Below are 9,380 nucleotides of genomic sequence, written 5' to 3' on the forward strand. Positions count from 1 at the left end.
TATTGAAATACTGAGCTTTGCTGTTGCAGACGAAAACTCCAGGTATGAATTCATACATAGATGGTTATTTCATAATTACACATAAAAACCAAAATAATGATAGAGACAAGGTACGTAAAATTGATGCATTGGCAACCATATGAACCTTAATGCACTTTTCTAAATATTTTTGATTGGTGTGAGTCTAATGAAGATGATTGACTCAAAAACTTTAAAGGTACTATTAAGCATTTGTGAAGAATTCCGAATTGTTTCGGCTGACAAGGTGAAGTACACCGAAGAGGTGCTTAGACTATCGATGTGTTGGAGATGGCTCGCAGAAAAATGAAGGTTTGTTCTGACCTATAAAAATATCTAATACTATAGAAGTCACTGTTGAATTTAGCAAAACGTTAAATAAGATTACGTCCACTTGATTTGTTCATATCTGTTGAGCGACTGAAAATTGCAATTTACCATGTATGTATTTTATTAGAGCTGTGCTTCGGTCTCATCATTTGTGCTATTTATATTCAGCCTATAAAATGCAAATACTGTGAAAAATCTGTTCAAACTAATCAAGTTATATTAAAGGATATCCATATTTATCTACACAATTATGCGCTTAGCTTAATCGAATTGTCAGCGGGTCTACTTTCTTCTCCACAGTCAGTACTGGAAAATCAACTAAGCCCAAGAATAATGATTTTAGCGTATAAAGGGAAAAGCAGAAGCCATCGCTATGCTATCGGGATAGGTTGACCCTTACGTTCGGTCTCAATTGGTGATTCCATAATAGAGATCTGACGGGGTCGAGCGTTGCTCCGAAATTTCTCACGCACCAACGTTAGTTAACTGCAGTTAATCATAAAGCGACCCTGGTAAAGCTCAGAGAAAATCTTTACTAATATCTAATTTTTAGTTAATTTTAAACACATCGTTAAGCACATTATCTATACGAAGCGGCTACTTTGATGTGAACGCGCAAAAGGTTCCGTTCAAATTTTGGGATGAGGTATACCTTTAACTAGCTGTTTAAATATTTCTGTCGTATATTCGAACACGTAGTTCGCGGAAACAGATCGGAATTATTGTGTGAGTCATGAAAATAATAAAAGCAATACATTTAGTCAAGACAGTAGTGAATAGTAATACTCAAAAAGGTAACAGGTATCTTACAAAACAATAATGACAACTAAACGATACATAGAATTGTTCTCTAAATATTTTCAGCGTTGACATCATCGTGACCCGTATCAAATTTCCCAGCAAAAAACAAATGAGAAATTACAGTAGAACAAATGCAAAGACGTCGCAGAGCCATTGAATCATGTGTGGCTCATATTTGAAGGCAACCCTTACATATTTTTAGGAATGCATAAACCCGCATTATCTCAGACGACCGTCATGTCTCAGCAGTACTACAATTTGTCCTATTTGAGCCGTCAATCTCGTGCATAAACAGCTAGTTAAGTTGCATATGTGCTATATAGTGTGAAAAACGTGTGAAATTCGTAGCCTAAACACGATAATATTCGGTTTGAAACAGGATTTGGAGAAACATTATACCCTCTCCTTAAAAAGTACCAGCATTATGTCCGAACCAAGAGTTCTTGAAACCACCGTCAATCTGTAACTATATTAGGCTAAGTGTTTTCGAAAATAAGCAATTCGGGTAAGACCTTGTTCGAGCGGCATATAAGTACCCAGGGCAAGACTCATTCTGGGTGCAGATAAAGGCTATCGACTTCTCCATACGACACCCAAACTCCTTCTGGCTATATATATCTTCAATTCAACCGTGGTCTTCTCCAGCGTCGAATGGTGAATTTTTTTATTACTGCCAGTAGACTACACTTGTTTTAAGCCAAGATTGAAGAATTTATTTAGTTTTTGATGAACTGAACTTGAATGAAATTTATGGAGTATTTCAGCATGATCGCGGCTGATGAAGCTCTAATCCTTATTTTTTTTTCGATTTATATGCTGTATCGTAATTGCAAGAAAAGTGCTTTTTTGCCCTTAGGTTCAAATGGTCCAATTACATTAGCTACGAGTACTTGTTACTTTTCTAAGATTAAATCATCATTATTATTATTACTCTTAGGTGTTACTAATCCTCTCAGTACAATCAGATAAAAATGATGTTATAAAGCAGTATATCCTATGGATTGCAGTAATAATACCATTATTACTAAAATATGTGTTTAGCTTTACATTGGGTACAGGAGCTAACCGATTTTTTTTAAAAATTCGTTCCAGTTTTTTGAGTGACTTTTTTTTTTAATTTTAGATCACAAATTGCTTTATAACATACCTGGTGATACAGTCCGATAAGTCACACATTTTCACACTAAATGAGCCGTAAATCTTCGAAAAAAAAGTCTATGTAAGTTTATATAATATATCACCATGCCTTTGCAAAATGTTGTTACTTTTAAAATTGCTGCATCTAAGTAAAGACATTAAATTTAAAAAAGATCATCAGGTGTACTGATGATAAGCGTTCGAATTACCCGACGCAGTGGAGTACCCGCAACCAGGGCGACATAATGTTATGAAAGCGATCTTGTTTTTGAACTGTTCGGATAGTACGTTTCCATTGTGAAATCTACTCCACTTAGAGTATTTATAAAAGTGTGTATTGTATCAAAGACAGCTTCAAATAAAATTTTTTGATTATCATGCTTGAGGCTCTATTTAAATCTGATCTTGAAGTCACGTAAACTCTAACTGACAGAAAGACCTCGTATAAAACAGACATGAAAAATGACTTTTGGCTGGTTTTTGTAAGAACTTTGTGAATTTTTTATACAATAAAGAAATAATTCATAACTTGCTCGGGTCCAAAGAAGTTATCACAGAATATGGCGAACAAATTGACGGATTTTTATCGGTGGAATTATTTTTTAATCTGGTCGTCTTATTCAAGGTTAAATGTAACCGTGCTGAGAAATGAATCTTTAAAAGCAAGACCTTCTTTCTCATATACCTGTGTTGAAAAACAATATGCTTGGAGACACAAATAAAAACATATTTTTTGTCGAGAAAAAAGACCCTTATAACAAATTCCCCCTAAGAGGCATTATTACTATTTATTATTCGTGATACAACTAGGACAAATTTTTCTAAAAATTGAAAAAGAGCAAAACAAAGACATAAAAAATGATTAAAAAAATAATCGTCCAATAGGAAGCCGAAGTTTTCAGGCGGAAATAGCCTGAGAAGTTTTTAAATAAATAAAGCTCAAAAGGTTATCAAGTTTATGTCAAACGTTACGATTAAAAAATCGAGTTTACAGCCCACTTTTAGGGCCCATCATCAAAAAATCATTAAAAAAACACCGTAGTAACAAAACAGCCCTTTCTTCCTTGCAAAATTATTTTCCCTTGTGGTCTCCATAGTGAAAGCGGTCCTATTTTTACAGTTTTTTTTACAGTTAGATAATAGAGTTCAGTTAGAAAACTTGAAAATTCGATATTGCCATTTCACGTTACAAGGACTACCTATGAACCTGTCGGCAACCTGCTGTTCTAGCCATAAACATGGCCATATGTCTATAATCGTTTACACCAATCGATAGTAATTCACGAGACTAAAACAAAAAACGTTTCCCTTTATAAAAAATGGTAATTATTATTATTTCCCGCCTACCGGCACGTAATTCACAATTGGCGCGCCACTGTGAGATTTGCCTGCTAGCCACCAGACGTCGCTGCTCGCTATCAAAATGGAGTCCTTCTGCTTTGGGTGGCTTCTTCTCTTCGTTCTGTGATGGTGGTGCTAGCAGCGGTGTTGGTTAACTGTCTACATCTCGCCTAGCGGCGCGGCTGCTACCGTAGCGGGTTTGGCTGCTGGTTGCTGCTACCGCTGCTGCTGGCTGGCTGGCTAGCTACGCTGTGCCATGATGATGATGTTGGGCCGATCTCTCTCTCTCTCAGGTCTCAGTCGGTCGGTTAGTGTTTGAGTTGTGCTTGCTTCACTGCCTGCAGCTACTGGAAGGTGGCTGCATGAGAATTCGTCGGATGTGTCCCTTTGCCGCTGCTCCCGATCTCGTCTTACAATTCCGGTGGGATTCTACCACATGGAACCCACCTAAACTGACGGCAGTAGTGAAGTAGTGACGGCGGAAGAAGGCAGCGTATGCCGAGCATGTGAAACCGACGGATGTGTGTTCGTTTAGAGAGCGAGCAAGAGAGACAGAGGCAAAGCGAACGAGAGAAAGAGAGAGCGAGAGAGCTCTCATAGAGAAGCTAGAGAGCTCCATTGGATTGTTGTCTGGCCGCCGTCACAGTGTGCAGGTCGTGCGTCGAGTTCGAAGCGTATTGAGGAACAAGCGCTCGTTCGATAGAAGGGTGAGAATCAGTTTTTCGTCGGCCACCATCGAAACAGACCGGTCGTCGCACCAGCTATTGTTGCTATGACGGCAAGCACAAGTACGAACCTGTCAATTCACAATTCGGTTAATCGGTTACCCTGACCGGGAGCTCTCGGTTGCCACCGTTGCGGCCGTGTCGAATCACAAAACTATTATCGCCGCTAGAGGGAGTGCAAGGGTCGCCGTCACTTACTGCATCCCAAATCAGTTGAAATGAAACGAAGCGTTGGCGTACAACTTGAATGAACAGCAGCCGAACGAAGAAGGTGAGCGTGGAGACCGGCGAGATAGCGTTAGATAGAAAGAGTTGCTACATGTGTGTAGATGGCCAGCGTAACAGGCTCTGGCGTATCGTTGCTGCCGCTCGCCGTCGCTCGACATACCGTCTAATCATTGTCTGTCTCTCCGTCTGATCTATTTCTATCCGGAATCGTTGTGCTCTGATGTTTGCTACGGATCATGTTTGTTTCGGTGTATACATATGATTATATTGGTGGGTAAGGCAAGGACGAAAACAGTGTCGGGACGGTATTCCAGCAGTACAGTTTAGGTAAGGGCGCATTCGGCCGTGTAGAGATCTATAGTCGAGACGAAACGCTATAGCGAGCATCCATTTTTACTCTCCTCAGACCATACAGTGGCTATATGAGCGTATTAATGGAGCAGGAGTTCACTTAGTGAAGGATGGTTGTGGACTGAGTTATTAGTCCCACCTAGTCAGCTCGGACCTCGCTCGATACAAGTGAGTTCCCTGCTCCTGAATCAGTGTGTACATATAGCAGAAGCCGGCTGGAGAGCAATGCACTTGACCCCCCCCCCTTGGCCCCGTGAGGAGTGAGATCCAACGAAGGAGCTACTGCAGGTGAGTCGAAGGCGTTTGTAGTAGTGCTGGTTATTTGGTGCTCAGTGGATGAAGAAGCGATGCGCTGACCGCTCCTAAACAAAACAAAAAAAAAATAGATACTTGAAGTGTGTACGTGACACCACGAGCATCATCGGGATATTACTGTTAATCCCCAGGCCAGTATAACAGCGACGGCAACATCAGCAACAATAACGATTGGAATAAGTCGATGCACCATTTGGATAGGGTGCATCCGAGAGCGGAAGTAATAATTAGTGCGAGTGTGATAAAAAGCAAAGAAGAAAAAGAAAAAAAGAGCGACCTGCCTTCCCAAAAAATGTACATGCCCATTGTGCAAGCAGTATAACGATAACAACATATAGTGTATGTGCTATATATTATGCTATTGCCCTAAGGATAACTAATAACGCCTACACCCAAAGAAATCGACCCGTATGTACAATGCTTCTAACGCTCTTTTTCCACTTGGCGAGTAACTAGGAAGTGTTCCAGTGCTCTAAATTAATATCTGGGCTCTCGTCTGTACGTTAGAGGATAGCAAAACTTCCTTTCTTGGCATAGGAGAATTTGATACAAAGGTAAGTGGAAAAGAGTTCCAGTAGCTAGTGTTCTGACTCTCGTAAATCCCCCTATCGGCGGGTGGCCCAAGTCTCCATACTTGTACCTACCCCCGGGTATTTAACACACCTGTTATTTATACCTTTAAGTCGGTACACATACGGAGCCTTTCATCTTCGTAGCTGTATCGGTGCGAAGTTTATTATTGCCTTCGATGCGCCTATTTCTGCTAGGAGACACGAGGGGGAAGAGAAAGCTGATTTTCTAGTGGACTATCGGCGAAGCTGGAACTGCGGTTCGCATAAGATCAAATTGCAATTTTTGGTCATACGAACAGAGCTGTTTCTCAGATTTGGAGACAACTGGGCTGAGTCCTCGCCCTCTTTGCTATCTTACTACTTTCAACAACTGTACTGCAATTACCACTTCTGGATTCTGTATATTGCGTCAATCCTTGCTGTTAGACGTCCCCAACTGATAGATGGTAGTATGCCGTTTATGAGACCCGATAGGCCCAAGTAAAACACGATTGAAGCTCGGGCGTTGGTAATACAATGACTGGCTCGGCCGAGACAGAGTTTGTGCCAGTTTTTGAACCCCATTAAGAATGCTATTGTTCTTACAATTAGTACAATAGTTGTCGATTGCAATGTTAATGCTAGTTCAGTATAGTCGTCTGCAAATGTGATTGCCGCTCGGTGTTGCCGGCACTGCTTTCAAAAATGTAGCTTAAAATTCACTGTAGTTATGCTGCAATACAATTTAGCATCGGAGGTAGGTTATAGCGTGGATTGGCCCGAGCAGTCATAACAGTGCTTAACAGCAGTACGCAGTACGTACAAACTCGAAACGTTCATTGGACTTGATGGCGGTTTATGCATTCGTTATTGCATCCATTCAGTTTTTTTCCAAACAAAATGCTCGCTTTTAGTTATTCTCGCACAAATGCATAAATACAGGTTATATGTAGTGTAACGCTTGAGCAGGCACAAACAATGTCTGTGCGCAAACGTAACCGTTCTTGAACGGTGATAAACGCGAACGCTTTTGCGAAGAATTTCCGAAAGAAGAACTCTCTCAGCAGATAAATTATACGAGATTTAAGAACAGCAAAACGTACTGCTCAGGCGAAGTGTGAGTAAATAAGGTAGATGCATTGGTAGCGGCACTAGCGGTGCTAGTGATGGGGCTAGGTGGGCAGGGGACTTACACTTCCGTGGGCAATCAAGCAAGTTTGCATGGGGTAGTATATGAATCTGGGGTTGTGGGAAGTTGGTGTGTTGGTTCATTGATACGAAAGTAATTCGTTAATGGTTTAATCTTGTGTTCAGGAGATCTTAGGCCGCCTCACCGCCAGCATCCCGGGGAGTTGGCCCGGGCTTGACCGAGCTGACTCAGTCAATGCGTTGCATTGCACCACGATGGTATGTAGTTGATGGGCTTCTCGTTCTGCTCCTGAAAGCCGTCGCTGATGCTTTCAACAGTAGTGGCGGCGACAAGTCACCGTTTACCGCCATAGAGTGGCCGGCCCCATTTAGATGGTTGTTCATCCACTACTAAATATAACAGTGCCAGGACAGCCCGTCTGGTCATTTACTTCCCCCTAACTGTTATAGGCCGCCTTAAGTTTCGTGTGCCTTTCAAGCATGCCGCATGTTTACGGCTCGTCCTAGAGTTTTTGCTAGATATCGTGTTTGCGCGCGAAGTCTTACTTTGCGTGTACTACCTCCCTTTTCCCAAACCCCCGCTGCTGTTGATAAATAACTGTCTGGTGGAACTCAACGAGCATGAGAAAAACAGGGCTTGGGCGTTTCGAGAATCCAAGGGCTACCTTAACGTCAGGCGATCCTGCATCCCTCGGCCACTCCAACGGCTTGTGATAAAGATGGATACGCACTTACTATCTTAGCTGAGCTTAAACTAACATATCGCTATTTTTTTTTCTATTTCCGCAGCGGTTACGCATGCTCCAAGCGGGTACTTATCAAAACAATGAAGCTATATTTCTGGAAATCAAGACGATTGAAACTTAGTGTCTGTTCTTCGCATTTTGCCCATAAACGCCTTTGTCGAAAAGGCCTATTGTTGCTAATAATATGATTAGTAATGGTAAGGCCGATGGTGCAGTTTTCTCTGTGCAGACGTCGATATTGGTCATGGCAATATAAAAGTAGAAAAGGGGAACGTCATTAGTGCATTCGATTAGAAGGAACATTTAAATGCCGACCAACTGGTAGGTATAGGGCGGGTACCATTTTAGCTGTATCTTGGACCACCAAAACTGTACAAAAACTGCTTTTCAGCGAACGAGTTGATTCGAAAGTGACACGCTCACCGGGAAAAATCTACTACTGCAGATTTTTTGTTTGTTAGGGTATCTTCCGATTTATATACTACTTTATCAGATATATATACTAGAATGTTATCAGTCACCGATTTTCGATCAGCTGTTATATATATGTGTCCGATGAGAATTTAATGAACAACCCAGAATTCTTCGTTCGACTCTCGCCAATGTTCGTTTTATGATAGAAAGATGCGTCTTTTCTAAACATTAATGCGTCTAATCCGAAGTAGTTTGACACACGTTTGTTTCATCTTAACAAGGTCTTTCTCCAGTTACACGGAACACTGGTGTACACGTAAATAGTAACGTGATGTCACTTTTCGTCTGACCCAGCTCGAACACGACTGATACTTCTATTTTGTGTTCGTTTCTCCCAAATGCTGCAGCGATAATAGCAATAATATCAACGTGTTGAGGAATCAATCGCTGGAGCTAGATGCTGCATATAGTTCATCAGAAAAATCTACAGGTTAGTTCGCGTATATTATAGGACCAGCCGAGCAGGACAGTGTTGAGAACGTTGGCGGCTCTCGTTAAGTTCTTTCCTTGAGTTGCTGTGGACGTTTTTCGCTATTTTCGTGCGCTTTTCGGTTTCGTTTAAATTCGAAGTGACGATGTAAGTTTTAACTTCTACTGCCCTTATTAGCTGTTGTAAGGCTGTGGGCCAACGTCGCTGCCGTCAGCTGAGTCTATCAGCAATCAATAGCATACTAACCATTAGTAACGCGATCACACTTTTCGAAATACCGAGGAAATACGAGCAGAAAAACTGGCCAGCCAGCTAACAACCGTTGAAGCAAAGGACAGGTAACTAACTGCCTAGCGAACTTCCGTGGCTTTGTGTTTACTATAGAGATAGTTAGTAAGATAGCTCGACTCGACGAACTGCGCTATTACTCCTCCCATGGCGGACTAATAGATAGCGAAAGTAGTGGCATACAAATCTGTATATGTAGTACAGAGCTCGCCACTTCTGTCGACAGCTATAATTGTCAACGCGTAGGGAGACTTGTGACGTCTCGCAGTGAAGGAGCGAGGGCGCCAGAAAACAGAGAGGTTAAGAAGGCCTCCAATGATTCGGGAATGTCTGTCAATCGAGAGTTTGACCTCTCTGTAATGATCATGTCGAAGGCGATGGAAAAGCCGCAGTGGTGCTGGCAGAGCAGTGAACGACAGCACTCGATGTTTACATAATATTTCCAGGAGTAAGTAAATTAGCCTTCTGAAATGACGTCAGCCTCTATCGAATGATA

General features: G+C 41.6%; 1 protein-coding gene across 3 annotated transcripts in view; it reads left to right on the forward strand.

Annotated features, from left to right (window-relative positions):
- The first annotated feature begins 1,807 nt into the window (after nucleotides 1-1,807).
- p120ctn (adherens junction protein p120) overlaps nucleotides 1,808-9,380 on the forward strand; it is a 103,106-nt gene continuing 95,533 nt past the window's right edge. The window contains exons 1-3 of one of the 3 annotated variants that reach the window (XM_086967592.1): nucleotides 1,810-5,219; nucleotides 5,703-5,800; nucleotides 7,112-7,204. The gene's annotated coding sequence lies outside the window, so the exon portion shown is untranslated. Of the gene's footprint in view, nucleotides 5,220-5,702; nucleotides 5,801-7,111; nucleotides 7,205-9,380 lie in introns of all 3 variants that reach the window. The other 2 variants (XM_086967593.1, XM_022830328.2) reach the window with 2 other exon arrangements.

The sequence above is a fragment of the Varroa jacobsoni genome, unplaced genomic scaffold (genome assembly GCF_002532875.2).
Source record: "Varroa jacobsoni isolate VJ856 unplaced genomic scaffold, vjacob_1.0 scaffold_265, whole genome shotgun sequence".
Classification (NCBI taxonomy): domain Eukaryota; kingdom Metazoa; phylum Arthropoda; class Arachnida; order Mesostigmata; family Varroidae; genus Varroa; species Varroa jacobsoni.